This window comes from Centroberyx affinis, unplaced genomic scaffold (genome assembly GCF_046629955.1).
Source record: "Centroberyx affinis isolate AG114_WGS23_722 - 3 ecotype Tasmania unplaced genomic scaffold, CSIRO-AGI_Caff_v1 ptg000474l_1, whole genome shotgun sequence".
In the NCBI taxonomy this organism is placed as follows: Eukaryota; Metazoa; Chordata; class Actinopteri; order Beryciformes; family Berycidae; genus Centroberyx; species Centroberyx affinis.
Window position 1 is genome coordinate 214,693 of NW_027279132.1, and position 6,481 is coordinate 221,173.

A 6,481-nucleotide genomic window follows, 5' to 3' on the forward strand; every position below is an offset into this window, starting at 1 on the left:
GACCTCTGACTCCTCTGACTCCTCTGACTCCTCCGACTCCTCAGACTCTGCAGAGGACGAGGACATTAATGTTTTCATGCAAACGCGGGGGAAGAGAAGTTGGGATGACCTGCGCTTCAGCGACTCATCCACAAACGGGTCCTCAGATAAGGATGACATCGATGTTGTCATGCCTGGACGTAAAAGGCACAGGAAGACCAAACACCTGGAGCCTGAGCTGATCCGTCGGGAACTAAAGCGAAAACGCAGGAACGCAGAGTCTGCCTCTGAGATGAGGAGGAGGAAGAAGGCGAAGGTGAACCGGCGCAATGACAAGCTGGCCCTGAGGCTGGCTGAGCAGTTTGATGACTAGGGTTGTCACTGTAAAAACTTTACTTTTATGCACTGTGTTGAAAAAAAAAAAAAAAAGAATAAATATGTACATTTTCTATAAAAAGATGTATTTGATTTTGTTCACTTTGAAATCATTTTAGTGTAGAAAACATGGCTGTTCAGTAATTGATGCCAGTGTGGTTTGCAATCAGGTTTGTGAATTTGCAAAGAAATCTTGTGGTCATTCACCCATGGTGTAAATAGAGACCTTATACCTTCAAGATAGCAAAATGGAATTGAAACCATGTTGACCAGATATCAAGCAAAACCGTTGAAACGACATTGATCTCCAACATTGATTTGGTATTGATCTTGCTCATTGTTTAGGCCATTGATTCAACACTGAAAAATCGACCATGTCCAACATTGAATCAATGTTGATTCAACTCTGAAGTTCTGTGCTTGCCCATGGTTGAATAATGATTGATCTAGTGTTGAAGTATTGCAAAGGTTTTAATGTTGAAACAATGTTGAATCAACGATTGTGTAATAATTGATTTAACATTGAAACTATGTCAAATCAGGCTTTTTTTTACAGCATACATTTAAATGCAATACAGCCTAATTTAAATGCAATACAGCCTGATTTAAATGCAATACTACAATAATAAATTAAAAAAATATACATTTATTAATACAATGTACAATACAATAACACTAATCTTGACATACAAAAACACAATAACAATTTTGGGCTTGTCTCCAAAAAACAGCGTTTGTTGCATGTTTTTCTGGGGGCATCAACACAGCATCTGTCAGAATGTACAGCCACTAACACGTAGCTTTATCATTAACATAACAGAAATCAAATTTCTACCAGTCAGTGAACAACTTGTGAACTAATTAGTGAATAAATAATAAAAAAAAATACATTCACACACAGTGTTCTTAGTCTAACTTATTTGAGTCATGTCTGAGTAGCCAACCGTGTAACTACCTAACAGACCAGTCTAACTCACTGACCTAATTGAGTTATGAGTTATATCATTTATAGGATGCAGGTATCAACGGCATGAACTATTGCATCACTGCCAACTACACATAACAAAAAGTATAACTAAAGTAATAGTAATCATGTATATACAAATCCAAAAATTCATACTGTCCTTAAAAAATAAAATTGAATGTTCCCACATGTGATCTTGAAGCACATGTTTGGACATGCCTTTTACATGTTGTTTTTTCCCACGGTACAGCCGAGATCAGGAGCCAGATTCAGGTCAGGCAGTCAGTCATACATCTGTCGCTTGATGAGACTGAGTCCCACACAGTGAGCCCCACTTTTCACTGATTTACCCGCCGATTTACAGACATCCACGTCTTCTGCTGCCCTGCAAACCTTAAACCTGCAATAAGCAATTAGAGGAGGAAGATGAGACCCTGTAACCAATCCTGAAACTAACGTGTGCTACGTGGATATTTCTGTGAGACGTAATGATATAAAGAAATAGCCACACAGCAGCAGATGTGTTGCTGTTTTCACCTCTTTTCTAATGCCTGTTGTCAAAGCCAGCCCGAGTAATGGCGGGATCGATGAAGCGAGCGAGTAAATGTTTTCAACTAGTAAACTTGCTACCTGCCTCTTCACTTGTCATTGAGAAAAATCTGGCAAAGCGAGACTGGTAACTGGCGATATTTCTCCGTAGGTACGTGCTGTGTGTGTTTACAAATGTGTTGCTGTTTCTGTCACCCTCTAGTGGTCAGAAAAAATCGCTAGTGTAGCTTTAACGGAAGGTAACGTTATTTTGAATGGATTAGAATGGATAGAACAGTCTTTCTCATTCAAATCAACGCTCCTGGATGATCGGCAGCGAGCAGTGGAAAACTGGCATCTTGCGCTATCTCTGTCGCTTTGCTGTCAGTGGGGAGGCTACTCAAAGATTTCTGGACCGATTGGGTTCAGTCCCTCTATATTACTGTTGATGAGTCGTCACATTTTATTTGTTTAACGATAGTATTGTAACATTACAAAGCTAACTCACTCACGCTGTGTGGCAGCTGGTGACACACTTTATGGCCTTAATAGCCAAACTTCCGTCACCATAGCAACTAACTGTAGATGCCATTTTTTGGTGTACCAGCCAAAATACCATAGAAAACAGTGGAAAGACCGTTCTATCCATTCAAATTCTGTGGTTATTACCTTGTGGTATTGAAGTATTGAAGTGTATTTCCCAGACCCAAAGCGAGATTTGGGTACAACTTTGAATTTGGATATGGCCTCACAAGACTAAGAGACTGTAGGATTTTCTTTCGGTCCTTGTTGAGCTGCCATGTCTGGAATGGTTACATAGACTGCTGATGGCCTGCAAGTTACTGCTCCTGCTGTTGCTACTTTTCACTGAAGTTGCTTTGGAAGAGTGCTTTATGTATTTCACATTTCAGTTCAAATTACTTGTGGAGGCGTTCGGCTAGCTAGTAGAAGATCCATTCTACACTGCCTAGTTTCCTGAAAAAGTAATTTACATTATATTGTTTTATTTAGGTTTTGCATATGGTTTGTTGGACTTCTTTGTTGTAGGCCAAGTGAGCTTAATCCTTTGTTGAGGATGTACTGCCTGGCTAAGTGTATGTTAGAGGTAGCGTTAGTTGATTTGTTTTGGTTCCATGACTTGCTAATACGCTCACAGCAGGCGAGAGTGTAACTAGCGCTAAGCTAGTTTTGACTCGTTGAGTATTAGAAGAACCTTTTAAGCACCACACTGGGTCCTTTAATCTGATTTACCTTTTTTTTTAAACATTTAACAAATCAGAGAGTCCTCAGAGTCATTACAGTTGAATATGGAAGCAGCACCATAACCAAAGAGCCCTCCTTTTTCTGTAGAGGGGAGGAGGGAGGGAAGAAGGACAGGATGTGTTGGGTAGTGGGACGATGGAGCGAAGGGTAAAGGTCCAGGGGGTTGAAGGGATGAGGGGTGAATGAGAGAGGGGGAGATGGATGAGGTGGCTGGAGAGAGAGAGTGAGAGAGAGAGAGATGGAGGTAGAGGCAGAGGAGGGGGGGTTGAATGGCGGGTACAAGGCTTTATTTAGTGCATGCCTGCAGGTGTTGCCTAGTAACAGAGAGGAAACAGATCGAGGGAAGAGAGCTGGAGAGCACATCTCCCTTTATCTTTTTCACTCTTTCTCTTCGCTCCTGGCCTTAGCCTCTTCCAAAATCCCAATGCACGCACACACACAAACAAACAAAGACTCACTCACACTCACACACACACACACACATTCACAAATACACATAGCAAAAGCTCGGCTTCTCATTAGCAGTCAGGATGGCGGCTGTCCTCCTGTCAGGAAGACGAGGAGAAAAGGAGGGCAAGGAGAGGCAGGAGAAGAGAGATGAATGAGGGAGGAGAGTAGCTGCGGAGGAGAGAAATGCAGTGAAATCCTCCTGTAAAAATATCAGCCAAGGTTGTTGCCATAGCATTCGCTGCTCCCATACACTTTCCCATCATTGCACTCTGTATAAGACCCAGAGTATGGCTGTGGCGAGCGAGTGCTCTGCAGTTTTGTATGCTTTCTCCTCCCTGGAGAACGATAGATTAGCACACATCCATTCAACATTATAGCTTTTGTCTCATTCTCACTCTGATTTGCATTTCCTATGCAGGATCATGCTGGAGAGCTGTTAAAATGAGCAAGTATGGCAGCTTAATAAACCAGCGGTGCGCTGTTGTATCATTCAGCCAATCAGGAGCATTTACAGCACTGATCAAGGTTAGATCGAGGGCACTCCGAGTGTGTGTGCATTGTGTGTGTGTGTGTGTGTGTGTGTGTGTGTCTGATCGACCCAGTTACCTGCAGCCTTGTTTAAAAATACAGAAGCTAACAGATCAGGGCAGGTGTAACACACACCTCATTCCACTCAGACACACACGTAACAGAGAGAGAGGAGAGAGAGAGAGGAGAGACAGAGAGAGAGACATTCACATTCACATTGTGTCTGTTGTTTCTACACAAACACTAATAACTTCCATATAGACTACAGATGATATGTGTGGTGGTGGAAGAACCGAATACACAGCAACACAGATCCTCCACTGTCCAGGCACTGAGACACACACACACACACACACACACACACACACACAGATACAACAGGAAGAATGTAAAAATGTTGATCCTTTATCTTGATGCTTTGGCAATATTGTTCTTCAATTTAATTCTAATAAAGCACATGAATTGAATTGAGAGAGAGACTGAGAGACAGACAGATAGTGGATCAAATGGCATCACTGATGTGGCTGATGATCCAAGGATGTGTCCAATACCTGGATTACTAATGAACGTGTATGTCGAGTATCTGTGTTGGCTTCTGTGTATTCTCTCTATGCAAAAGGCTGTATCCTCTATACCGGTGAAAATCCAGTCCGGTGTTTACAGCGCTGCGACTGTGACTGTGTGAGCGCTGTCTACTGCTCATGCTCATGCATGCATGTCTTGGTGGCAGAGGGAGGGGTGTGCTTTGCATTTCAACATCCTATCCCTCGCTCCCAGCGTCTGCACGGGCTTTTCTCTCTTCCTATTCTTTGATTTTTCCCCCGCACGCTTGCAGTCCGCATTCTCTCTCCCTGTCTAGTTCTATCAGTGCAGGAGTCTCTTTTGGGACGGGGAGAGGAGCGGGATCACCTTGAAGGAAGATCTTTAATGCACCGAGGAGACACAAGTCCTTTTATCTGGTTTGATGTAACTCACACACACATATGTACACATTTACACACATGCACGTCAAGGTCAGGGTCATTTGTTTCCATTTCAATCAGTTCAGAAAGTGGATTAAAATCCCCCCAAAATTGGAACTTTATTGAATTTGTAAGGTTCATGCATCCTAACTTGAATTAACTAATTTAGAATGAATGCTGTATCGGTTGCCAGTGAATTGATTGTATTAAAAGTGAATCGACCCCAACCCTGGTGCACATGCGCGTACACATGCACATAACAGTACACACTCAAAAGGCATGGAGAGAGTCCAATTAATCCACACCTAAAAAGCCGTCTGGCGTCACGGAGAGCTGGCTTCTCCTGAAAGCACTGGAAAAGGGTCTAAAAATACATTTTTCCCACATGCACTGTGCCATATAAAATATTTATAGTGAGCCCCAGTCTGCGAAGAATGGCAAAGACGCTGCTGAGAGAGAGAAAGAGAGAGAGAGAGAGAGAGAGAGAGAGAGAGAGAGAGTGTCTAGCTGCCACAGCTTGCTGTTCCCTCCAGCACACAGTGCCAAAGCTTACATAACAGCACACTGCAGTTTGAAAGAGAAGAGAGAGTACAGGAGCTTCACACTCTCTATCTGTACTTAACACACACACACACACACACATACACACACACATACAGAGAGTGAAAGAGAAAGAGAGGATGAGAGAGAGAGGACTGAGTGTATGGTGTGTTCTTTCTCCAGGATCTATATTTATCACCTCTTTTTATACTTTACAACTATCAGCTCATACGCACATTCTGATTTTGCCAGTTTTTTGAGTTGTTGAGGTGTAGCATAGCATTATAGGTATTCATTAAAGAAATTTAAGGAACAATTGTTTGATTTGGACTGCATTAATATTGCAGAGAGAGTCAAATGGTTGATGTTAGCTACGTTAAGTAATGGAAGGCTGTTCATATGACAAAAAAACTACCAAGACAGCAAAGGGAAGGCTAGCTTTGCTATGCATGTAGTTAACTAACTGTTAGCGAGCTAGCTAGTGTTAGCTGCCCAGCAAACATTCATGTTGAATAGTTGATACAGCTGGACCAACTTTGAAAACCTGTGTAAATGACGCCAAAATGAACGATGAGACGACATCCGTAGTCGTGTAGCTGCTACCTCAGTTCAAAAGAATTTTAAAAGCTGTTTTAATATGATCATATTGTGACAATTTTGTGCACATTTGGGTCGGCTTGGCTGCCTCTGTCTTGTTAATCAATCTAGGAATTCAAAGTAGCTAGCCAGCTAGTTGCTAGCTGACAGACTACTTAGCTAATGAACACTAAGCAGCTGAGCTAACTGAGTCCTGGTTGAGTTAGGTACTTTCATAATGATTACAGACACTCTGGCTGGAGGAGTTTTTGGCTCCATCATGGCATAAAAATGTGGAGTTGAGTCCAGCAGCGAC